The 27,287-nt window shown below is 38.1% G+C and overlaps 1 protein-coding gene across 12 annotated transcripts in view; it reads right to left on the bottom strand.

Annotated features, from left to right (window-relative positions):
• The window catches only part of SEMA6D (semaphorin 6D), a 433,560-nt gene that overhangs the window by 132,078 nt on the left and 274,195 nt on the right, over positions 1-27,287 (bottom strand). For all 12 annotated transcript variants that reach the window (XM_063345953.1, XM_063345940.1, XM_063345941.1 and 9 more), the window contains one exon: positions 4,718-4,798. The gene's annotated coding sequence lies outside the window, so the exon portion shown is untranslated. The remainder of the gene's footprint in view (positions 1-4,717; positions 4,799-27,287) is intronic.

The raw sequence follows: 27,287 nt of genomic DNA, 5'->3' as shown, positions 1-27,287 counted from the left end.
TACAAGTATTTCCAAGTTTATAATTTCAATTGCTTTGTGCTAATGATGTTCGATACAACAAGGCTTGGAAGTCCCTACTACTTCTCCTGTCAATCCAGCTTTTAAACTCTTTAACTCCCCAAGGGTTTAGCCCAAGTCCGATTAAAAACAGTGGAAAAGTTCCCACTGATGTCAGCAGAAGCCAGATCAATACAGATCTTAAATTCAGTTATTGGACAAATATTATTTTCTTCTGATTCATGCATTTGTCATAAAAATAACCCAGTTTTGTTTCCTTAATGGGTTTTTCACAGAAATCAAGGTGGCTGGTGCACCTGCAATCTGACAAAACCGATACCTCTTTTTGCAGAGAGTGTATATAAGTTTCCCCATCTATCTCAAAAAAAGTCTCACAATGCTATTCAGAACTCAGTACACGTTCTTTCCTCTTCACAACTCATTTTCTTTTTTTTTTTTTGTGACAACCTAGGCAATAATTCACAGCTCACTGGGTCTCCTAAATAACCCCCTTTATATTTACATGGTAGGCATTCCCCCATTACCCAGCAGGATTCAGCTGTATTGGCAGGCAGTCATTAGGCTTTCTTAAGACTTTGGAGGTTTAACATACCCTTCTGTAGTTAGTGTCTTTGAAAACACCCTGTATGGTTACCATCTCAGCAAATATATAGAAAATCTTGACAATTTAACAATAACACAAACTGTCATTTTGCAATTTTGAAGTGGTTCCTTCTTTGGTTCCCATCCAGACTCCCACATGAAGCCTTTAAAGCTCAGAAGCATTTCACCCGATTGAGACTGTTATGTTTCTTTCTTCTGCTAGAAATTAAATGAGCTACTTGAGTCTCTGCTAAAAACTTTCATAAGTGTATACTTGCTCTGCATTTCATATTGCAGTCAGTTTAACCCAGCATCACTACGAGTTCTGGGGGAAGGGAAAACGATGCAAAGTCACACCCTCTATTGATGAATGGAGATAAGCCATTTTAGGAAACAGAGATGAACTAGAATAAAGGTAGCAAAATGTGTTATGAGAAAGATGCCCAAGTCCAACTCTCACAGAAGTGAGATTTTCACTAGAAGGTCATCTTTCACTAGAAAGATAGGATCTGAGCGCAAAAGAAGACCCAAACTTCCAGAGCTTACGCTCTTCCTCTGACTGAGGAAGCTCCCCTGACTGACTTCCTCCACTGCCTATGGAAAGTCATTAAAGACACTGCTGCCTTGACACTGACATCTCTCGTGCAAACAGGTCCTACTGAGTCACTTACTCCTTCACTTTCTGAACACATGGACCACAGGAATAAAAACACCTCTTTGAACTCTTTAGTAAGTACCAAGTTATATTCTTGGGGCTTGTGGGAATATAAAAGAAGACAACAGAGAAATGGATTCATATTAGCATTACTGATGCTTTGTACTGGTAAATTTACTTGTTCTGAAGAAACCTCCGAACAACCTGGAGTGACAGATTGCCACTCATGTCTAGAGCAGTTTGCATCCTATGAGCCTTGAATTGACACAAATGTTCAAAACTGGATTTGTTTACTGCATGGATAAATATTTCAAATTAATATATCAAAAGTGCTTACATCAGCAAAAAATCACAGAAATTGATTTTGTTTTGAAGAAAAAAAGAATACAAGACCATCTTTTTGTTTACAATTAGACTACTCTTTTTTAATATTATCTGAAAGTTTAATTGGGGTATCTGTTTCTTTGATGAGAACCAGAGCCTTCATGATACAATGCCTTATATGTATCACATACTATGTTATTTGATATGTCCAGATTTAAGGAGGGAATTCTGGGTAATTCTTAAAACAAGAGCCATTCACACTGATCCAGAAGTCATGACAGAATATGAAAAGTATGTGGTGATAGTTAATCTGCAAATCTGCAAAGTTATTGCTCATGTTCGCAAAATTAGCAAAAGCATTTTGAAATCGTTAAGACCAATAAGCACTTGAGTATATATATTTGCCATGTTTAAGAAGTTCAAGTAACATGCTGACAGAACCAATTTACCACCACAGTTGTAATGAAAGGAAGGGGGCCAAAACCCCACAGAATGTTTGGGGATTTGTTTAATCAAACTGAGTAATTATTAGTTATATTTTTTCTTATGGCATCCTGTAGCTTCTGAAGACTTCTCTTTCACTTCTAAAATTTGTGTAGAACACAATATCCTGCTATCATTTGAAATGCTTTGATAATGTTTCTTTTAAACTCCTTATTTGTTTAAAGTTCAAGCTAATAAAAGTAACATCCTATTAAAAGAAAGCCTGGGTGCAGAGCGGTATTTTTGGATGCTAATTGGTCATGTTACTAGCCATCCATGAAACATATGCTGAAAACACTCAAAAGTGTTCAGAAATGCCTCTCTAAGTCATAAATCTTTTACAGGTACAATTATGTGAGAGCAGGAATAGAAAAAGCACATTCAACATCTGGAGTCAGATGAGTTTACTGAAGTAGAATTGCAAAATTAAATTTAGATGAACTTAATTAAAAAAGGGGATCCAATTTAATATGGACATTCATCAACTTCTCATTGAAAACCTTTCTTGCCTCAAGAAAATATAATAAAGTACGAACACAAAAACCATATAAAGGCTGAAATGAAGTGTGAAGGGATGGTCAAATAAAGAAATGCAGTAAGAAGGAACACTCTTTTTTTCCTAATTTTCACACACATGTGCATACAGACACTTTTACTTTAATTGTACAGAATATTGAAAAAATTTTTGACTCCATAACAGTTGAACAACTGAACTGGTCATCTGTATGCCCTGAAGGTCATTAATCCTTCCGAGGTGTATGTTACATATTTACTGATAATATGAATATGAAACTTCCTCTCTCTCTCCCTGTATGTATTTATAGTTGGTGAAATTTTTCTCCTAGATCCTAAAGAAATTTATCTAAACCCAGTTATATTTCGTAGTGCTTAAATGTTCATTATTCCAGTTGGTCCTGCTGAAGTGAATGGGAGTTTTGTCACGGGTCTGGGCCTTGGATGACTTATAATGGATTTTCATTTGCCTTAGTTAAGACACAACAAATGAGGCTCTCTCGCTTTCCTTTACTAGGTCATTAGTGTCTTCTGTTTCCAGGGGAAAAAGATCTAGTAGTTCAGTACCAGACACCTTTAGCTTCCATGAAGTCTGTCTGCCAGAACAGCACTGACTTTCAGCTCTCCAACTTACAGTGCACAGAGAACTTAGTAATGTCAAACAACAATTTGAAAAGTTTAGAATATTGTTATTGGGATTGTATTATTTCCTTACAAAACTGCCTTGATAATTTGTTGTTCTGTACCTTGGTTATGTGATCAAGTAACATGATATGAATGCTGTATTCTTTTATTTCTAATAAAGAGCACTACTAGTACAGTATGCTCTGCGGGAGATACTGTCCTTTATTAGGAACACATTCCAACATTATAAAAGTTACCCAGCAATAATGAAATGTAATCCGTCTTGACGATTCATGATAACATGTTATTATGCTCATTTTTATATGAAAAGAGCATGATTGGATAGGAATGCTATTGTTGTTGAATACATCTTTAAACTGAAGCAGAGATTTTATTGAACTACTTGGTTAATGACAATAAATTGCTAGAGGATTGCTGAATACAGGTTTTGTTTCCAGGTCAGAAGAGTTATAGGTTTTGTGGTGTAATCTAATTCAAAAAAATATATACTGCAATAGCCTGGAATCATCAGGACTTGGAAGTGGTGGTATTTGATGTCTGTATCACGGTGATCTAAAACCAGCATGAGCATGACTGGGCAGGGTGAGGCCAAAGGGCTCTCTATACCCTGCCTCTAACAGTGGCCATTAGTCAATGCTAAGTGGAGGAGTATAGCACGCAGTGGTACACCTCCCCTGGCCTCCTACTTCCCCTGGACCCAAAATACTTAATGCAGTATGTGGCACAAAAATGAGAATAATTTTGACCAAAATATCATCATAGACAACATTATAATAAAAACATTATATCTTTCTTCCCCCCAAAGCTGAACATTTACACACCAACATGATTTCCTGTTAAAGACCTTCTCCACACTACCCAACTAGAGTTTTCTAGAAAGTGTATTCCAAATTGTTGCAAAAGTATTGTGGGACGCAGCTGTTCCTTCTTTCATTTCTCTTTTACTAAAGCTGAGAATTTACCTCTGCAGCAGAAATTCTAAGCTTGAAGATGCAGATAGATTATACCCCTTCACAAGGTCTTCACAGCAGTATTTGAGAATCTGACTCGAGGTGTAATCAATCAGACTAGTTACAACAAAGATAGCATTAGAGGGGAAAATAATTTGTAATTTTACAACTTATTGCTCAGTTTTCAGTAAGAACAAACTACTGAGTTTCCTTTTTGTGCATTTTACTTTCTCTTTGGAGCCTGGCCACCACCCTTCTGTAAATGGTTACTTTCTTCAAAATGTACAATGTCAAACCTTCCGAGAGCAGTTACATTAGTAGAGAGGACAATAAAAAACAGCCATTCTGATTTTAGTCTGATGAAAATTGCTCAGAACTTGTGTCCTGAGCTCAATGTCTTGCAGATCAATATATGTTCTCATATCTCTCTATCATTGCATTGGTCAAGGGGAAATATGTCATTTTTCACACAGATTCAGTTTCAGTGTAACATAACAGAAAACAGTAATATTCTAATGTGGTTTACTATGGTATCTTTAGACCTTACCGCTGAGACTGAATATGAAGATCCTTAAATTGCTGGCATCAGTGTTCGTGTAGAGTCTGGCACAAATTCAGATGAGTGATCCTGCCAAAAGTCAGAGGAAAATATTCATCAGACAGATGATTATTTTTAATCACACTTTCCCAGTACCCATGGAAGCTTTACTTTATAAATGCCTACTGCAGGTTTAATGATAAGACCACTAAAATAGATCTGAATGCAACACACCAGCACGTTGACTTTTCGAGTGACTGTGAACCTGAATATTGATTCCCACAGGGTACTTTCTACAGAGAAACTGTTCTCTTATAAAAGCAATGCAATAGATTTTACCAGGAGAAATAACAGTGTATTGCATTATTAGTTTTAATAAACTGCATTAGAAAGACACCTCATGGAAAAAAACAAACAAACAAAAATCCACACAATTGGCCAACCCTAAATTAATGAAGCATACACTCATACACAGTTCATTTTCATTTCAGATCAAAGAGGTTTTGAAGTTCAAATAAATTTGCCTCCTAATAGTTTTAATGCAGGATTATCTCTCTTAACATCTGAAAAATAACATTCAGAGTTGGCATTTAACAGCTTATTTGTATTGCAGCACTTCAGGGACAAGCAAACTTGTAATTTCTACCATATGTGGAACGTTTCTTTCATTAAAGTATTGAAATTTCTGTACCAAAAAACCCCATGACTGAGAAAAACTCCAGCAAAAGGATTATTTTATGAAATACATGTATAACATATAATTATTTTTGCTATTTACATTTAATTAATGCCTATTATACTGTAAATACAAATATGTATGTGCATACATTTGTTTCATTAAGGTTTACATGGTTATTTTAAAAATTATTCAAATTACTCCTGTTTAGGAGAATATGAAAACTATCTTGAAGTGAAAGCAAAGAAGAAATGGAATTGATTACAAGAAATACATAGGCAGGTGGAGCAGCGTTCTTGGGTCAGACCAGTTTTATGAACTTGCAGCATTCAAATCCAAGTTGTCTCTATACAATAACAGAGCAAACAAAGCAGGAAAAAGCTGTAGGGAGCTAACATCAAGCCTTAGATGAATACAGAGGGTCCCCACATCTCCTTTCCACTTTTACTCAAGCTCCCAGTGAAAATATTACCATTTTCACTATGTAACAACAAATTCCTTAGAGTGAGATTTTCAAAGACATGTAAGAGAACTGGGTGTCTAATTCCCTCAGGCAGTTTTGAAAAGTGCACCATTAATATACTATATAGGCTCCTTATACTTCAAACAATTTCCCAGTGCACTTCACATTAATCTTTAATCTAGACACTTTAATCTTCAAATCTTCATACAATAATCTTGAATGAAAGGTTCTTTCTAGGATTTTACAGTATATTTAACACAATTTAAAAACTACTAGTGCATTGGCCTAGCTTTTAATACCCAGAAAATGTTTTATAAATTAGATCAACTACAACCTGGCCAAGGTTTCTGTATTTTTAATATCTTTGGAGAGAGATTACAACAGAAGGGTGCTGGAGGGAATGACTTAGCTGCTTAAGCATCAGTTCGCAATACTTTAAATCACCGCAGAACCATAGCTGCAGATCCCAGAGTTTATTCAGTGTTTCACTTTTTCCAAGGTAAGGACTAGCATCTCTGCATATGTTATTGGGGAAAACAGCATAGCTTGCAGCGTATACTACTCTGTTTTGGCAGCTCTGTGTGCGCACATCTGGCCATGGACATAGTTTCCATATCTGTGTTTTTGCCAAAAATATTAACTGTTAAGGACAGTGTGCCAGGCCCATTCTACAGGGATATAGCCATGACTTCAACTCCTCCTGGCCTTTACTGTTCCCTTCAGTTCTGTTTACTCTACCGTACTACTTCTGAGTTCTACTCACAGACCAGGCCTTCACAGTATTAGCCCTACCTAAATGCACAGTGGAAAAGACTTCTAAGACTTTATACAGTGGATTGAGGACAAAAGGCAATAGGTCAGTATGAAGTAAGAGATATAAAGAAGATAGTAGTCATTACAATAAGCAGTATTTTTTGTAGGCAGCCTAGCAAAGGCACATTTTGAGGAGAGATTTGAAGAACCAGTTTTGCAGAAGCATCTAAAGAGTTTTGACGGGAGAAAGCACAAAGGTGCTGGCTTGAAAACAAGAGTTGAGGAGGAAATGGACATCGTGACTCTGAGGGTGAAGCTGCTGCTTTCATACTGCTTAAGAGATGACACAGAGTAGAGAAAAGACAAATAAGCTGCCTAAAAGAGAAAAGGGATAGTCACATATCACCTGAGTGTTATGGTCAGAAAGCAATATGGCCCAAAAAAAGAAACCAGAAAAATGAGTTTTCTAATAGCATTATTTGAATTGGGTAAGATTATGTTTCTTAAGATTTGAGAAAACAAGTTTACAGTGCAAGAAAGCTAAGAGTCAATATGGATGGTCAGGAAAGACCACACGTCGGACTTTACAATCCAGCTGGATTTGAGCTGGCAAAGAGAAATCTCAGTTGAAGACAATGCTCAGGTAGCGAACTTGGGTGACAGACGAGGTGATAGGTTGTTAATAGACATCATGAAAAAAGAGTATCTGCAGAAAGAATAAGGACCGGTGTTTTAGCGATGTTGGTTTGAGATGCCACTTCAATACTTACACAGAAACAGACTTAGATTTTAACTTGGGTAGGAAGAGGCAGGCTTGAAGTACAGAGGTCCACATAGTTCCTAATCATCCTCATCACCATGGTAGCTGAATTTCTGCTTTCATGTGAGATGCCTCATGGATAAACTAGGAAGGAAGTAGAAACCTGACTTTCCTGTACACTCCTGCAACTGGAGACTTAATAAGGCAGATTCATCAAAGAGCACATGAAGGAAAGGATAGCGTCATGGAAGCCAAAAGAGGAAAGGATTACAGTAAGATTATCAAAGTTAAATATATATTAAAACACCTGATAGGTTCAGGTGGCCAAAGGTGGAGTACAGATTCTCTGATTGGACTGGAGAAAGTTATTACAGACTGGTTTGAGCAGTTCCTGTTGACAACAAACAGTGGGAATTAGATGGCAGTGACTGTAGTGTGCTCCCTGCCTTCAGGGTTGAGAGCTTATTAGAAGGTGGGGTAAACACTGGGACATTTTCAAGAAGTGAAAGACTAAGGCAAGCTTGAATTGTGAGAGAAAAGAGGAAGAAGAGAGTGACAGATTGGAGGAAAAAAGGGATAAGATGGGGTCGCTGCATAAAGTGGATGAGCAGAGAAAGGTAGCAGTTGGAAAACTTTATAAGCTGTGACAGGCTAGAGAACTGTTGCAGGAACAGAGCAGGGAGTGAAAGGAGGAGATGGAAGGAAGATGAAGATCAGTTTTCACTGGGAAGAAATTGTCAAGATCCTTCTCAGAGAAAGAAATTGTGGTGGGAGAAGAGGCTTTGAGGAATGAGTCAAAGGTGGTGAAGAGGAGATTAGGACTGTGAATGAAGATTTCAATTATAGTAGCTAGGCATCTGACAGAATTGAGAGGGGAAAAAAGAATGATTGTGCTATGGAGGAAGTCAGCTTGGTCACAGGATTTCTGCTAGAAATGCCTTGTTGCACAAAGCAACAAACAGAGAAAGTACCTATAGGAAAGGTGGTCTTGACAGCTTTGAGAGATTCAGAGAGAAGGCAGATGCTGAACTCGATCAGTTCAGGAACATCACTTGCTTTTGTGCAAGGAGACAAAGGAGGAGAGACAATAAAGAAGTCGCTGGATATTTTCCACCCTTGCTAGACCAAGTCATAAATGGGTCTTTATTTAAAACTCTCATGTCTGTCTGTGACAGACACCACAACTTGACATGTGGATGAGTTTAATTTACTATGGAGCTGCAGCACTTCAAAAATGATTGCAGACCCATAAAAACTCTCTGAGTACCTGGCTTACATTCAGACACGACACCTGAACTAGTTAAAAGATACAGTCATATTTGTCCCACTATGCTTTTTATCTCAGGAAAGTCCTATGATTTGTAATTTGAGGAAAAACATATGAAATATTTCACATTCATGAAATATGGGACATGCTTCAGTGTGAAGACGTGAACATTTGATAACTTGGGTTCAAATTTCCACTTTCTTCACATTCAAGTCCATTCTAAGGTTAGAAAGATGCATCGTAGCAATTCTATCACATTTCTGGTAATACAGAAGGATTTCAGAACATATAGTTTTGAGCAGAGGCAGTAGCAAGCCCCTGAAAGCACTGGCAGACAAATGGCTGATACAATGTCTGAGAAGGCTAATTTTATGATTTATATAAAGCAAATTTACATTCCTAGGAAGCAAGGAAGAGCTGGGGCATAATGTGATCACTTATGGTCCAGAAAGCTTTGTGAAAGTAAACCATTGTAAGACACTGAGAATGGATTTTTTTGGATGAAGGTATTTTCTTATTAATGATTTGGATGAAATTTTACACTGGTTTGGCAAAGTCAGGAGTTGAATCTGAAGGAGTGAGAATAAGAAAAAAAGTCAAAATTCTGAGTTAAAACACTTTAAGAAATATATTCTCAAGTGACATCCAAATGTGCATTCAGAGGGGAAAAATTAGCTGAGAGGACAGAATTGATGATTCCCTAAAGATGAAATTTATATTGCAAATCGCGAAAGGGTCTGTGATGGCACTCATGACTTCAGCTTGCTAAGAAGTATGTCACAGATGGTATCAAGCACAACAAAGAGAAAGGCCTTAGCAAGAGAAACATTAATCTTGACCAAACATTGACAAGCACTTTCAAAAATTTAGAGAAGAGGAAAAGTAACAAATGGTTGAACTGATAATGCCCTAAAATTCGCTATGAATCCAATGCTTAATTTTACATCTTATTGTAGTCAACTTGTCTGAATGTATTACCATAAAATACTCGCTGATTTACACATCCATTGGATTAGTCTGTGTAAAATATGTGTGTGACACAACAGAAGAAATCCAGTAGCACCAGATACAACATTTCAGAATGGGATTTCTTGCCATTTTTGCTCTCCTTCATGAATCCGCTCTTCACCTATTTCCATGTAAACACATTGAATTTAACAGAATTTTCCAAAATAATAATAGTTTTTATTTCTTTAGATGTATACACATACATTAAAAATCTGCATCTACCTATCCAACTTGAATAAAAAACGATGTCCATGCTTTACTAAGAAGGAACGCAGCTCAGTGTAGCAACACCTGCTAGTACATCTAACTAACTTCCAGAGTAAAACACTGGAAAATTACCACTGCTGGTGTTTCCTAGAAATAATGTAAATCCAATATCGAATCAGTTATGTAACTCTGATATCACAAGGTTTCACACAGCATAGAAAAACTGCATTTTAAAGTTTTATGGGGGGTGGAGAGGAGGTGTGAGGAGATGTGAGTGCTGTTTAACACTAAACTGCTCTTAAAGCTGTGAAATACGTGGAAGCAAGGTTAATTGAAAACCTGAAGCAATATAAAAATAAGTTCATCCTTTAACAGGAATACATATGGTATATAAAGCTCCATTGAGCCCAGGTGGATAAGTGAACATTTTCAATGCATATTAGTTGAAGAAATGAAGAAGTAGCAGCAGATAATAGGTATTGCTAAACTGGAATATTCTGAAGGCCTGGAAGAGAGATAGAAAACCACTACCACAGAAACATTTTATAGATTACTTTTTCTTCCCACCCAGAGAGTAGTAAGTTCCCTGTTTCCCTTTAGACAAAGCTTTTTATTGGCTATGGTTACTACCCCCTAGGGGAAAAAGGAGTGGTTTTCAGAGGCAGACTTTAAACAGGAGCATCTGGACTCCCATGTAAAGTCACAACATCAGTGAGGTACAGGATTTCACATTGCAACTCTTCTCTGCCTCAGCACCCCTACACCGTTCTACAGTAGCCTAGGATCACAGAACAGAGGAATGCGCAGGTCTGCCTCTGTCTTCCAAGGATGCTTTCCTTTCCTCTGGCATGCTTTTATTAGGTTGGAGTTATTCGTGATCCCTGAGAAACTGTAGGAACGACAGTCTAAATATTTGTTATAACACACCTGTAAACATCCTATGGACTTGTGTCCCACATTATTCTTGAAAACCATTTAAATATAAGCATATCTATCTCTCTATATATATCTCTAAAGAGATATATAAATATATAGATGTTTATTCATTGCCACATAAAATGATTCCAGCATTTGGTTCATCTACTACAGATGCACGTTGTAAAATTCCCAGGTTCCCTGCTGTGCTGTCTCTGTCAGCATGAAGCAGATAATACCCCAGGCCAGACACAGCTGAACCTATTTGAAACTGTATTCTTTTCCATTCTAGTATCAGTAGCCTCTTCTACAACATAACTGCCCCCAGTTCTCCGAGAATTACCCTTTCCAAAATAATGCCGCTTGTTTAGCTGTCACCTCTACCTAGACCTATTGCAAAAGAATGCAAACTTGAGACCTTCTAACTACCAAATCGGTTTTGGGACCCTCACTACAAGAAAGACATTGAGGTGCTGGGGCACGTCCAGAGAAAGGCAACATTTTCAGTCATAAAAATGAGGATTTCTACCCCTAAAACCAGCACCCACCAGATATGATGTGGAAAAATAACAAACACAGACAAATTATAAAGACATGCTAAGCTTCTTTTCCACAGTCCACACTCTTCAGAGTCATGAGTACAAACATTGAACTTTTCCATTAAAGGGATTACATCTGACCTGGTGAGGGGTCTGGAGCACAAGTCTTATGAGGAGCAGCTGAGGGAACTGGGGGTGTTTAGTCTGGAGAAAAGGAGGTTGAGGGGAGACCTTCTCGCTCTCTACAACTACCTGAAAGGAGGTTGTAGCCAGGTGGGGGTTGGTCTTTTCTCCCAAGTAACAGGCAATAGGATAAGAGGAAGCGGCCTAAAGTTGCACCAGGGGAGGTTTAGATTGGATATTAGGAAAAATTTCTAATTCTACCTAAGACAGGTAGATGTAGTGCTGGGGAACGTGGTTTAGTAGTAACTTGTTAGTGCTAGGTTAATGGTTGGACTTGATGATCTTAAAGGTCTCTTGCAACCATAACGATTCTATGATTCTATAAATACACAAATTTAATATGACTCATAGGCCAATCAGTCAGGATCCTGCAAGTACGCTAAAATATCAAGGCAGAGAAACCTCTTTACAAAGGAAAACTCCTGAAAAGGTGTTTTGTGACATCAAAATCAGTGACCCTAACTTTGAAGGGGTGGGCCTCTATATGCTCAAAAAAGAGTTTAGAGAGTTAACCACAAAGAGCATGCCGATTTCAAAAAAGCATGAAAAACTCAATAATAATGATACGTGACACTTTTATAAATGGCTATTACTTATTTTGGAAGAGTGATAAGCTATAATTTATCATTTAAAATAATAGCTAACTGAGCAGCTTTTCTTTTATCACCTCTGTATCAAAATCTCCTTAGCATTTTACAGCAATATTATGCTTTCCTACGTTTGAGAATAACAGGCAATAGCAATTCTCCCCGCCCCGGTATTTCAAGACCCTGCCTTAAGCACAATAATATATTAAAGTTTGAATGCTCAGGAGGATGTATGTGAAAACCAATGCTTGTATTTCATTAGCTGCACCACAACCAATTTAATTGCATGTCTAGAACATACTCGTTTAAATGCAACTGTATGTGTGACAGTTTTGGAAACTCTGGCTTAAATTAACAGTGTGTTTGTTGTACTTTCATTCTTCTTGACACTGATTTGCAAAGGACTATCATAAACCTTTTAATTTCATTAAATTGTTTAATAGCAGTATGTTGCTTTGTTAAAAGGATCTGAAATATTTATGCAGGCAAGGATTCAGCACCTTCCAAAACCCATTTTGTGAGCTGCAATACTTCTGAATTAAAGCCATTTCTTCCTCTTTACAAGACAGTCAGATCACATAACTAGATGATAATAATCACATTCAAATTATAAGTCAGAAGTTATTAGGTTAAGAGTTAGAGAAGAAACACCCACAATCAAAACAAAGCATTTAAACTTATTTCTATCTAGCGATTGGCTACAAGAGGAGGTACTAGCAGCTACAAAACTTGGTGTTACAGACCTAACTGTGTAACTCACATTTGATGCAATCTTTTCCTTTTGTAGGACATGAGCCCGAACCAATGAAGTCAAAGGAGAAGGGCATTTGCTCCAACAAGAATATGCCTGCATCTCTACGTCCCTCCTACAGAAACTGTCTGTCCCACAGCCCTAGCTTGGCAGTTCTTTGCTGTAGGCCCTTTTTTCCTCCAAATCTATCTTTCCAAACCTGGCTCTAGACAGAAGGACTTTTCTTTTTGACACACAGACATATTGGCGTCAAGTAGTTAGGGCATCACTTTCATTCTTAGTAAAATTAAAAATCTACAGCCTGCAAACAAAATGTTATGTCAACAAACACTTATTTTTCATCTTCCATCTGCATACTTAGTTATTTCAAAGGCATATTTAGGTACTTCCTCCATTTCAGAAGATTCCCTTTGAAAATGCATTTGAATGAACGTTACCCTCTTCTACGGAGATTTGGCTAAACATTTTTGTTACAGCAATTTTGTTTAGCATGGTAATGCAATCAGTATCCCAGGAGGCTCATCTTTCACAAGATGCCTGCCTGCAGTTCTACCTGCAAAGTTATATTATGGCAGTCTTCACAGATAACAAAGTACAGAAACTGTAATGCATAAAGCAGCACAATCATCTGTCAGAGGCTGTCTAAAAAAAAAAAAAAGAACCAACCAAAAATCCCCCACCAATTTTCAATATAAATATTCATTGCAACCACCATGCTATGACAGTGCTTCATTTCAGGAACCAGTGGGCATAAGCTGTATTGCTCATTCACTTAAAACAAATAGTAAGGAGATTCCATGAGCAATTTCTATTTCCTGGACAAAGTGAAGAGCATTACTGTTTTTCAGAGGAACAGTAGTGATCAAGCTGTGAACTGAATAAATACAAAGTCTATGAAGTGATTTACTATTCTTACTGCAGCCAGCTAGCAACAAAGTCAATCTCTTTTGTTGAGGCAGTGATTAGTGAGTGCAGTTGACCTGTGATACCTACTGCTTTTAATCCAATGGTTTGCACATTAGGTTAAAGGCTGAACATGCAGAGCAATATATTTATTTCTTCTGATACCTCTCCAGTTTTTTCAAAGATCTCTATTTTTACAAAGTGCTGAAGTAAAGGCCTATGTATAATTAAAAAGTAACTGAAAGCAAAAACATTATATGGATCTCATTTGCATGTATGTTAGTATATATGGCACTGATCAAGTACCACGAGTCTAAATGAGAGTCTTGCTAAAATGGACTTGTAACAGTTTTTTTCAGATTTTTTTCATATCCTTGAAATAATTTGGATATTAGACACCTATTCATTTCCAAGCATTCGTTTCCATTCTGCAGCTTTCACACGAAGCTCCTTTTACAGTTCAGCTCTTCTACTTAAAGAATAAAGATAACTGACAGGTTTTAGAGGAACTGGGAATCTACAGGCTTCACATTTACTATCACATCATTTCAAGTTCCAAAGCTGATTATCATCATTATGCGTTACACCTAGTAGTGTCCCATATGTGACAGGTGCCTTCTGGGCACCATTAAAGGCATCATCTCTTAAATTAACCTTCTAAAGAAAAGGCAAAAAAAAGCAACAGAGAGATGTTGTAAAGACAGGAGGAAAACAGACAGATGCCACGATCGGGCAGCAGCGGATATTTCCCCCAGTCAGAAAGCTTTACCAGTAGCTATATTGTATCTTTACATGTACGGTTTTAAGGTTCTTTTTCTCCGCGTGCAAATCTGAAGATACATAGACATTGCCAAATACAATCACAACAGGTTTTGAATAAGAATCAAGTGTCTTGAGTAACTCCTTTGTGAAAATAAATGATTGGAGGAGTCTGGGATATCTCACAGCAGTTTCCTCCTCACAAGATACTTTGGCTCACCACTGTTTTTGCAGATGTATGAAGGCGTTGTAGTTTGGTTGATCCTCCTCTTTCTGCCCCAACCAGAGAAGCAGAAGGGTATACAGAAAATCTCAGCAACACCAGCCAAATTTCCTGTATATGCATACTCATATCCTGGCTCATAATGCTTACGCCAAGTCCAAGGCTACCACATAAGCTGTACTGCTGTAGCCCAGTTGTGGCAGATCGGTCAGACCTCTCAAATGACACTAGGCAATCACAGGGTAATCATCAGGATAAACTCCCAGGACCTGACCAGAACTGAGAACCTTGAAAATAATTTTTACTAGACTTTTTCTGTATGTATTTGCGATCAGTCTGGGAAACTCAAGCTAGAACCCCAAGCTACCTTTCTTATTAAAATAAAACAATTCAGTGGCAATTGTACAGAAGATGGTATAACTGAAGAAAAAAAATGGAGGGGAAAATATATACAGATTTTCTAGAACTCTGCTGACATTTTTGCTCTAAGCAAAAGCCTTCACCTTGTCTTACCTTTGTACATATTCAAGTTTTCTCCTGAAAACCTTTAAACTACCTGCTAGGTAAATTCAGTATGCAAACTACATCTCTGCTTTCATTCTATTATTTCTAATTCAAACTTCTTCAGGAGAAGGTCATGCTAAAAATAAGGGACCAAAACATAAATATACCAGGTCCACCTATCATCCTAGTTACCTCTGTATGAAGATGTTACACTGAAATCATTATTTTCAGTCCTTTAAATCTTTATTCATAACAGGGCAGTCAAAATTTTTAGTTCGCCAGTTTCCAACACTTTGTATAGTTTGTACATTGTTGTGGCTTCAAGAATGCTGAAAGCTATTTACTTATGTAAATCTTGAGATTTGCTACACAAAGAAACAGATGTATGTGACATTTGCAAGGCAGTGAAAATGAAGTGTCACATGCTGGCCTGGGAAACAAAACTTGAAAAAAAAAAAAAGAGGTTTGCCATATTTCACTAAGCCCATCATTGAAGAGCTGAAGGACAAACTGCAAAAGAAAATCTTGGCAGCTACTGCAAATTACAAAGGGAGAGGAGCAGCATGGTTTTGGACAACTATAGTTATCATCATAGGACTTTCTGCACAGGAGCAGTCTAACACCCATATACGGGGAGGGCTTCGTAGAATGGAAGCATACCGCACATTTCCATTGTTTCCTGATTTCTGATGCCAAGAATTGCTTCTCCTTGACTTCCTGTGTAAGAGGAAGCTCATTTGTTATATTCACTAAGGGGAGAAATAAAGCCTTTTGATTGGTTGTATGTGTTTTAAACAAGTAAATGAAAAGTATACTTTCTGAAACCTCTAATAAAACACCTAATTTCACTGATCAATTTTCAGATATTATGTCTCAATAATTTTGGAATTCTTTATTTGAAACTCCCATCTGTAATGGAAATGACTGGAAAAGTTATTGATAGAATTAATAAACACACATCCCTGTCTAAAACTTGGAATTTTTTGCATGATTTTTGATCATGCACTACAAACCTGGTCACTGTTCTGCGACTTTAGTCGTTTGGGTATCAGGACCGATTGATTGATATCTTTCCTTAAAGTGTTCTGTGATAACTCTTCCTACTGCCACAGTTAAAGTGTACTAAAACCTATCTGAAAGAAAGGACAAAGAACAAATCAACACCCCCCACAATGTAGAAAACACGTTTAAAAAATGAAAATAATTTTACTAACCAATTGCAATTTGGAAGTAGACAAACAGTGAAAAAGCAGCAGACTGTATGTTATGGGTGTTCTAATTATGTATTTCATCTGGGACTCCATCAACTGTTTCCCTTGTGAAGAATATTCTTTTTCTGTCCTATGAAATTCTAATAAATGACTAAGGAGCTGTGGGAAGCCAAGTGCTTTGTAAAAACCTTGAATCATCCATACTTTATCAGCTAGAATTTCATTACAAGGCTGGCACTGTGAATTTCTGAGATTTTTTCAGGACACTTACAACAAAATCTGTAAAGGACTTCAGTGTCTACACCCAAAGCACAAGTCTGAAAGACCTCATTTAGCTGTCAATTAACTTAGAAAATGCTAAACTTCATAGGTGTTAAAATTCTCTTGTTGCCTATGGTTCTATGTCTGCAAATATGCAGCCAATTCTTAGTTTGGGAGGGCCAAGTGATCTAGGTCTTTGACTCATTATTACCTGTATTCATGAAAGCAGAAGAGATTTTCTATGCTGGGCTCATGCCCAGAGCCAATTTTTTTTGAAAATACTTTACTTCAATATGTCACAATATAAGTATATTTTCAAACAATTATTGAATTAAGAGCTCCAGTGTGGGGAATATATGACTTAAGTTGTGTTTAAGGATGTACCTTTTGTTGTTCCTAAGAACATGCAAGTTTCTCTACATGAGAAACGTTTGAAAGATCTCATTTGTATAAGATCATTTGAGATATATTAGTTTCTGGAAACTAAATAATTTGAAGATACACACACTGAGCATGTCTTGAAAGGCCTTCCTCGAGGCACTCTGTAAGGGGCCTCGGTAAAACTAGGTGCCAGATCTGCAGCTAGGGTAGTGCTGAGAGCTAGTGCCAGAAGAAACAGCAGTGTTTAACTGTGCATGAGGTGAGGAGAGGAACATTAGGATAAGGAAACCGTTGTTTCAGCATCTATTACCTTTTGAGCGCTTAATTTTGCAATCTTAATGTTGTTTTGCTGTCTAAAAATGTTTTTAAAGAACAGAACTGAACAAACATCCTAAAACATCCATTATGAGAATAAGTATTCTTGGTTTAGATATCCTATTCCCTGGTGAAAATTATTTTTGTTTAGTCAACATAAATGATAATAAGTCCTGGTAAGTCTATATTGTGGGAGGTGACTGCTTTCAAAAAATGTGTATTTAAAGAATTAGATATTTTTCCTCTTAAAGAGGAGAAATCCATTGTTAAGAAACTAACTCATCAAGAAGTGCAAAAGAGAACCAGAGAAACGTTTTGAGGACTGGAGGGAAGGTCTTAGGCCTCCAGTATTCCAAGAGCTCTGTTAAGTTTATTCAAAAGAAGATTGAGAAGTGACCATAACTGAGAGAACGCTTCTTACAAAGAGGTTTTTAATACCATGAAGAAAGGGATAACAAGAACTACTTGCTAGAAGCTGAAACAAGGCAAGTTAAAATTAAGAATGCAGCTCCCTTTTGCTTAAGTTAACCATTAGAAACTGTAAGGTGCGGTGCATTCACCAGCAAATTGGATTGGGTATGGTTTAGCAATTTGTTTCAGTTAAAGAAACCTATTAAAACTCATGTTGCTGTAACCAAGTGGAATGCAGTGATTTATGATATACAAAGAGATCCGATCTCGTTATCTAGCTGTAATGAAACCTTCTGCCTTTAATGAAACTGGTACAAGCTGTCAGGTGTGGATGCTATGGTTCTCAGGATATGGCCTTCACTACCCGAGAAGTGCACGTGAGCCTCTTAATGTTGGAAGTGGTATTGCCCGGTGCATTTTCCTCATACATTTAAAAAAAAACATCTGTGCAGGAAATGTTTCCCAAAGGACATATTCAGAACTTGGCTTAGGGGGCATCAGCTCTTACTCAGGCTTTGACCATTAATATATATGATTCCATTATCCTTTCTCGTTAAGTAGTCCTAGAAGCTTTTTTGCTATTGCAAATAATACATGTCAGATGGGACACCCCTCCTTCTGTGAGGAGAGGAGCTCTTTCAGATATTTCCTGATTAGTTTAAGTTTCCTTTGAGGGACATTAGTAATCTAATTCCATCATTTTAAATAGGGGAAAAGGAAAGGCTAGCGTTACTGAAATAAAAGGTATTTAAGCACCTACTAACTTCTAACACCGTGTCTCTTACTATCCCACTTCTTTTTTGAAAATGAACGTTACTTTAAGAGTAACATATTCAAATGTATGTGATAATATTTTTTGCCCACTGACATTAATTTCACTAAAAGACGTAAATATGTACTCAATAAATCAGCTTGTTTATATGTTTCAAAGTCCTACATTGAAAATTTTAATCAAGTTTATCTATCAAGAATACGTAAATTAAGAAATTTGAGATGCTTGCATGAATGGTAAAGTTAAGTATTTCTACAAGTGTTCTTTTAATCCTTACATTTTTTCCATGCAAATCAACAGGAAGCACATGCAGACTAGGCATTCCTCCCTTACGTGGATTGAATTGCATATGTAATACCTGCAACACAGAAGCTCTAATACTGATGTGAAATTGGGGCCTAATTGAGGAAGATCTGCTCATCTAACTAGCTGTCCTATCCCTAGGGAGCTACTGGAAGCCTGTAAGTGACAAACAACATTATAATACTCTTCAAAATATTTATTAATTAAATACAGGATTACATTATTGAGTCATCAGAAGTTGCGTCTCATGTACATAGCAACACTATTAACCACTTTTTAATGAAATAGCCCGTAACTTGCTGTTTTCATCCCTCAGTTTCAAAGTACCTTGCTTCCCTATAACAACTGTATGGCCTGAAAAAAAATAAATCTAAGTTTGTCATTATCTGTGAATCATATCCTCCTGGGTTAAGTTCAGCTCTGTCAAGAGAGGCCTCAAATTCCACTTGGGTGTTGCACAAGGGTGAATTTCATCCTTGTGACTAAAGCTGCCTCTCAGCTTCTGCAACTGGGTTTTGTGCTGAAGAGTGACCAGTGAACTCAGTTGGACCAAGAAGGGGAAAGTGCTGGAGGAAACCACTCACGTGTCTTGTAAGCCTCCCTCAGCACTAATTCACAGAGAAGACATATTGTTACTGCACATAAATGGGTCTCTTCAGATGCAACAGCTTTTGCTTTTATCTCTGGGAGTCCCTGACTCCATTTCAAGTACGCCAGACAAAAGCTAGCTCTGTTGATAAATGCTTGTCTGACAGTGCTATTCCCAGACACTCTGTGGTTTGATCTCTTACAAAGAGGACCTAGATCCAAACACAGTGATTTCCCCCAAGGACCACAAGCAATATGACAGACCCCATTCCTCTATGCAAACTGCAGCTACTCTAGCCAGGTGGTAGCGCCCTTCGTGATCCCTCACCCCAAAACAGTTCAGCAGCATAAGGATTTTCCAGTTATACTCCTTTCCCTCTTGCATTGTTTTGAATGAAGTCGTAAAACCCAAACACTCTTTGTACCGTCAGCAGAAATCACGGACGTATTTTGATGCAAAGTCAGAACGTTTTAGAGCCCTATCTCAAAATAGTTGTGGTGGGTTGACCTTGTCCGGCTGCCAGTCACTCACGCAGCCACTCTCTCATCCCCCACCTCAACAGGACAGGGAGGAAAATCAGATGGAAAAGCTTATGGTTTGAGATAAAGATAGGGAGATCACTTACCAATTACTATCACAGGCAGACCAGACTCAACTTGAGGAAAATTAATTTAATTTATTGCTAATTAAAATAAAGTTGGATGCTAAGAAATAAAGACTAAAATACCTTCCCCTCACCTGCTTTTTCTCTCACCCAGGTGCTAGCAGGGCTGTTCCTCACACTTTTTTCCCCTCACACTCACTGTCTGCATGGGGTTTTGGCCGCTCTTAAATACGTTTCCACAGAGCTGCCACCAGCTTCTCTGAGGGGCTCAGCTGTGTCAGGTGGTGGGGCCATTGGGGAACCGGCTGGAACCGGCTGTGGCCAGCACGAGGCAGCCTCCCGCTCCTCACAGAAGCCGCCCCCAGCACCTTGCCACCTGCACCCAATACAGTGGTGCAATTAAAATTTCCTCAGTGACCTAAAACACAGGCAACTTGTGTCTCAGGTACGTCAGATATTTATTGCTATAAAAGAATCACCCTGCACCCCCAAACTGGTTCTCTTCTTTCCCTGTTTAAAGAAGAGCTTTAAAATGACAAGCGACTATTTATTTAAATATATATGCACAACTCTCTCATGCTGGAACTTGGAGACGTTTAGCTCGCTATACCCCAAGGTTTCTCTTGGTTGTTTTCTTTTCCCCTGAGAGCACAAAGGGTGAAATACATGACCAATGCCCCTGTCAACCTACTTCTGTTTTCAGCTGCAGAATTTTATGTGCCAAAGACCCCAAGCTACGTGCACGCAGTCAATACCTCTTGCAGAAATTACAAGTTATTATAAATAACTGTGCCCTAACTCTTGAGCAACTACCCACACACGTATTCTACTACTGGTAATTAGAAAGGTATAAAACTGTCCACAGAGTGACAGGAGCACCTCTTCACCAAGCCCAGCGCCAGCTTTAGAGGCTTCACGGCGTCTTCAGAGCTTGCAGGTCAGGGAACATCGCTGTATTCGAGGTACTGAGGTGAACAAGGCCCCAGTGAGCTACACCACTGCCTCTTATCCTGCGTACTGCGATTCTATCAGTAAATACAGACACCGAACCAGTTTAAAGAAGCAAAAAAAAAAATCAAAGCTACATCGTAGCAATCTCTCCATTTTTTTTGTGTGTCAGTGATAGCTGTCAGAAGCAGTTCACTGCTAAGTGCAACAGGGAACTCGCTGCTCTTGGTGCATGTGGGTGTCCTCAAGACAGCTGTGATGGAGTAAGCAGATAGAGAGGGCATACGAAGTTGGGGAAGTACCATCAGTTCCTGGGGTCAGTAGATGAATCTACCTGTCCAGGACTTGCAACCCTGGCATCAGATGCAAGACTAAGCCAGAGAGCAGCATGAAATCAGGTTTTTGAGCAGGGAACATGTCTGCCAGTGTTGATATTTCTCATTTCTGCAGGCTAACATGTGGAATATGATTGCAGTGATGAATTAGCTCTGTAAGAGTCCATGCTAGCTTGATAATTTGGGCCAGCAGCGGTTCCTGCTTCAGAGCAGCAACTGCAGCATCAGTTCCTAGCACTGCAGTGTGCTCCAGACCCAGGAATGATTTGGGAGAGAGACATGGCAGAAGGATCAGAGTATGACGAGAAGAATCGTGCCCCGGAAGAGGAATCCTTCAGAAGGGTCTGTCTCTGAAAATCCATCTATTCTTTACCTCCGCTGATGAAGATTTCTCAGCCAGAGCAGATGCAGGCTTTTCATAAGATAATAAGCCTGTGCTTGTACATTTGACTCCTGAGAAACCAGTGGGGAAGTTCTAGTATTTTTTCTGATGCCTCCTGCCTAGCAGATAAATTTGCTATTCAGCCACCATGTTTTTCCCAAGGACTAGAGACACATACAGCATCTGCTTTGAATTGGTACAGCCGTTCCAAAAGGACAAGGCTTATGGCCTTGATAATACTATCACAGATCTAATGAGATTTACCAAGAAAAAAAAGGAACTGAATATATTAAATACATTAAATTAATGATGATTAAGAGAGAGAAGTTGCATGGTAGAGCAATGGAGTTTTCGGAGTCCTGACACAGGCAGTAAAAGGCCTGGGCAAGGAGAGAGGTGAGCACTGCCAACACACAGGAGGCATGCTTGGTCTTCCACATTTCCTGTATGATGCAGAAAGTCCATGAGGCTGAATATGTCCCTCAGGGATACTGCTGGCAGGTAATTCAAGAGAAAAAACACACAACATACACACTATTTGAGGTACAGGAATATAACAACTGCTTGAAGTAGAAACACAGTGCTGAACTGATGCCTCATAAGTCTTTATTTTCTGTGCTTGTTAATACAGTAGCTTTATAACAAATATCCAAATCCTATGCAATATCTATCGATGAATGCATTGAGCTTTATGATGCATAGATTTGTGCTTTTTCTAATCATATTTACTAGATAATTTGCAAATCTTTCACTTATCAGTACAAATTAAGAGAACTCTGTTGTACGGGCATCAGGATTAGAAATTTTTAATAAAGAAATACATTAACCCTTACCTACGTTCAGCTTGGAATAAGTTCTGACATTAGGTTAAATAAAACTCAGAAAAATTCATCACCTAGTTTGCAGAAAAATCAGTTTTCTAGAAGTAAATGTTGACTATAAAAAGTTATGAGTCTTTCTTCTTCCTACAAACTTCAAAACCAATCTGTCTTTTATCACAAAATCTAAAGTATAATCAGAAAATAATTATATTCTAGCTGCGTTGTAAATTAAATCAGAATTGCTAAACATGAACTGCTATCTCAGATTGGATCGTTACAGTACTAAAAAAAATTACGATGCACAGGCCCCCTCCTGAGCTGAGTATTGTGATGCAGGACCCTATGTGTTCTGCCACTGACAAAAGGAAACACAGACATTTTGTAGGAAGCAACAACCTCATCACCTTTTCAATAAAAGCCTCCATACATAATACGTTTTTCAAGCCATCAGTACCACTAGTGGACTAATATTAACCTCTGAATGATTCACAAACTTCTCATATTTTCTGTACTCCTCCCCCCTCCCCCCCAAAAAACCCCTAACCAACAAACCAACACCATACCCAAAAACTCTACCAAAACCACCAATTTTGGTATCAAAATTACAATTTGCTTTTCCATCTCCCCGGGACAGCACTGTTATCATTACTGTTTTATACCTGCTTCACAATTGTTTATTCCTTTATGTGTTTCCTCTTTCCTTCTGTTTATTAAGCTGCCTTTACACTTTCTCATGCTAAGAGTGCAATATTTCAGAGGGCTATGCATTCCTCAGTACACCATTCCCTCAGTGTCAATCCATCTTTCCATCTCAGATACAAGCTCCCAAGAAGGGAAAATAACTAAATAAAATAATTCCCCCTCCTACCCATCCCAGACTTGCTCCCAGTATCTGTGTAAATAGAATTTCACAGTCTCTTTGACTATATTTTCCTTCTGTTTTGAGGGTTAAGCATCCAATTACTGAGCTCAATGGGGTGGAGATTACCTTGTTTACCACTTTGCCAGAAGAACTGGAATCCAGTCAAGGATTCCTGAAATTATTTCCAAACTTTTTTGTACAAATGCCTCAAAAATTTAATTTTGGGTTAAAATAACTCTGCAAAAATGTATTTATATACATATTGATTTGTCAGAAATAATCTTCACTTTGGATCATTTCTTGTGCTAGAACTGAAAAATCAGCTTTATTTACAGATAGCAAAGTGCTCTTCCTGTGATCTGCTGCAGAAACTACCAGAATACTGAAAAGAGAGACAGCATATCTAAACAGAAAAGCCATGCGTATTTACACACAGTAGTAAACAAGTTACTTGGAACCCAGCTGTATTTCTGTGGTTTCCTCATTTTCTTATTGCTGGGTGCACAGCAGAACATTGTTAGATGATACTAGCTGCTGACAGCAGTAAAAAGCCCGATTACTAGTGCTCTAGATATGTCAGTACTTACCATCTAAAAAGATGGGCAGATCTGCTTGTCTGAATGAAACAAGGCATAGGAAAAAGAGACTACTGCAAATTTGGCTCTGCACACAGCCTGAGGAATGAAGTAGGACGTGGCATAATCAGAACAACTGTAGAGGAATGTCACATACTGAGCATAACTAGCCAGCGCAGGAGTAACAACTTGAGCTAGTATTTCCATACAGTTCAGAAAAAAAAGAAAGAAAAAAAAAAGGCGCAGTGATCAGCAGTGCAAGCTGGTCTCTACATTAAAGTTAAGCTGGACCCTGGTGAATAAGAGGAGAGAAAAAAGCATGATCAGAGATTAGCAATTTGCAAGAGGGAAGGCAGAGCAATGTAAAAAATTCATGGCTAGGACAACCACAGGAAATGATGTGTTGCTGGCAGATGTTTGTTTTAAAGTTTTCCACGACTCTGACTATGCATAAGAAGAGCAGCACTCTCAGCATGCTGAGAGCTGCAGCCAGAGGAGAACAGGAGCAACCCCGAGGGACAGCCACTAAGAGGAAAGATTCTGAAGATCACACCTCAAAATGCCAGCTGCTTATTGTCCTTGCAGCGCCAGCTTGGCACGGCATTGCCCCTGGGCTGCCATCCCCCCAGCCCCTGTGCCAGCCTCCCTTGCAGCTTCCCTTCAACAGAGCAAACATAACCAGGCCTTCAGCTTGATAGCTCAGCCCTTGGCTTTGGCCCGCTCTGTTAGAGGGACCAATACAGAGTTTCAACTTCTCTCACCCCTCCATGGTTAGTAAATTTGAACATTTTAAGTTAGACGCAGTCATGAGACCTCTCGTATACCACAGGTCACTACAATTCATTAGTTGCTCCAGTATTGAGCTTAAAATCTTGTGTGTGACCTTCCAAAAAGGCACCTAGTTCTGACCTCAGTCTATCAGGAGCTGGAAAACCTCTGCACTCTCTTGGGTTTGTTCAAGGTTAATCAGCGCCACTGTTCACCTTCTGTTTGATTTCTCATTTGAATTTATTATGTTTCAGTTTCCAACTGATGATTCTTGTAATGATTTTACCTCCTGGATGAAATAACTACACAGAATAAAGAGTCTTTCTCATGGAGAGGAAACACTATCATCACCTCATCTTTCTTTTCAGCACCTTCCTTGCTTTATCAGCATCACTTAAAAATGTGGGCCTCTGAACTGGAGAGAGCATTCAAACAGCAGATCCAGAGATGCTGTATAAATTGTTTAGACCTAAATGATGGTGAATATTTCCCTTGCTTACTAAATGACTTCAAACTATTTGCTTTCTTCCTGTAATCGAAGTACATTATCCTGCATCCTTCCCAGTACAGAAAATAAATAGTAAATGCACACTTCAGTCATTACTTTATCATTTTGTTGGTGGTCTTGCCACCCCTGTCTACTAACAGGTCAAAATTACAGCTAGGAATGTGATCTATTCCTAATTTACCCATTTTTGTAGCTATATCAACTGTATCTTTTCTCCTGATAGCTCTACCTTTCCATTTCAATTTTCTGTTTCATGACTTCTTCACATGGATGACTATATTTTTTCCCCATTGTTACAAGGTTTCTTATTAATTTCTTATCAGTTCCAGTCTTCAGTTCCGATCCGAGTCAGAATAGCCTTTAAGCCAAAGCTTCCCTTATTCTTGAAAGAACACTCAGGGCTTTCTGGCCACTAAATGCATTCTTCCTAAGCAAGTCTCTGTTTAAACTTCTGGTTTGGTGGTGTATTGTCCCACCACCCCTGCCCCCTAAAATTTCACCATCACAAAGCAAACAGACCGTTAAGAGAGGTTTTTCTATGACCAAGGTTGCCTCCTTTAGTGACGTGATATCAGAAGCTGCTAAGTTTTGCGATTAATATTTCTAATACAAAATAGGAGTTTGACATTTTGGATACACGGCAATATGTCTCAATTAAAGGATCATATAAATAGAGGGAATCACATTGCATGAATGAGTATATTAGCTTCTGGAATTCTCCTTCCAGTTTTTGTGCTGACTAGCACATTCAAACAGTAAAGTTAAAAATCTGCCTTTCCTGTGTATAAAAAGTATAGCACAAAGATCTGACACTTGGCATACGAAACCACAAATGCGTTGTCCATGGAGTTTTAGAAAAATTGGATTGTATTTTATATTTTTAAGTACATTCATCCATGCACACATACTCCTACATAAATGGACTTTAAGGCTGAAAGGCTTTCAGACTTATGATTCAAATTTAATAAAGTAAAACCTTTAATCCTTGGCATACATTATAGCAGTATGCTTCGAGTATTACTTCATGTCTAAATTTTAGAACCATTGCATTTGTTCAATCTTTAAATGTCAGTGGCCAATATTATATTAAATTCAGCTTTTGTATTTCAAATTGAACACATGCTATGTTCTAATTCAGTGTTTTAAAATAAATCATTTACTTTCTAACTTTTCTTCCTTCTATCATCGGAGTAATTTAACACATGTCGTTTCCTGCGTTGCTATCCAATTCACACATCAGCAGGTGGTATACAATTTTTCCTTATTTTTTTTTCCCTCTTCTTACTGTATAGCATTTTGTGCGTTTAGATAGGACCCATCTTATTTAAAAAGCAGCAGCAGAGTGGCACTGTAGAACAATGCCAGCTTCTACAGTATATATTTTGAGAGTTTGTAATCACTCTTGTCTGCATACCATTTAGTAACTGTTTTCCTTACAGAGATTATAACTTTGAGCTAGTGAAAGATTTAGCATATGTCCCATATTAATACATTCAAAGGGCAATTACCAATATCAATCAGCTGAAGCAATATGGACCAATTCAAGTGCAGCTGCTTAATGCAAATGACAAAAAAAATATAAAAAAAAAAATCATCACTTGCATGATCCTGTATGCTAGACACAAGTATGTGCTTTTTCTTCTAATACCTATCAGATGGACCTTCTATAGCTCTTCCTGGTGACTTTATCTGCTGCAAATGCTTACTTCTGTCAATATAGTTACGATTTTTCTCTGATTATATTTTTCCATTTCTTCTGAACTAATCTCCTCTACCTTTTTAACCAACAAAAGAAACAGTGAAAAGAATGCATGGAGAAACAGAGAGGACGATACAAGGTTTTTGAGTAAAACCAAGAATTTAATGAAAAAGCCCAGAACATTTTTTTAAAAAAAGAAAAATATTACCTCAAACCCCAAAAGCACTAAGATTGATATATGGACCACCCCTTCCAACCCTCACCCAAAATACAGAAAAACAGAAACTGCCTGAAAAGAAGTCAAGTAAACCAGAGCATCATTGTCAGCCGTCACTG

Source organism: Chroicocephalus ridibundus, chromosome 9 (genome assembly GCF_963924245.1).
Source record: "Chroicocephalus ridibundus chromosome 9, bChrRid1.1, whole genome shotgun sequence".
Taxonomy (NCBI): Eukaryota; Metazoa; Chordata; class Aves; order Charadriiformes; family Laridae; genus Chroicocephalus; species Chroicocephalus ridibundus.
Note: the sequence above shows the minus strand (reverse complement) of the source record. Positions and strands in the feature narration are given on the sequence as shown.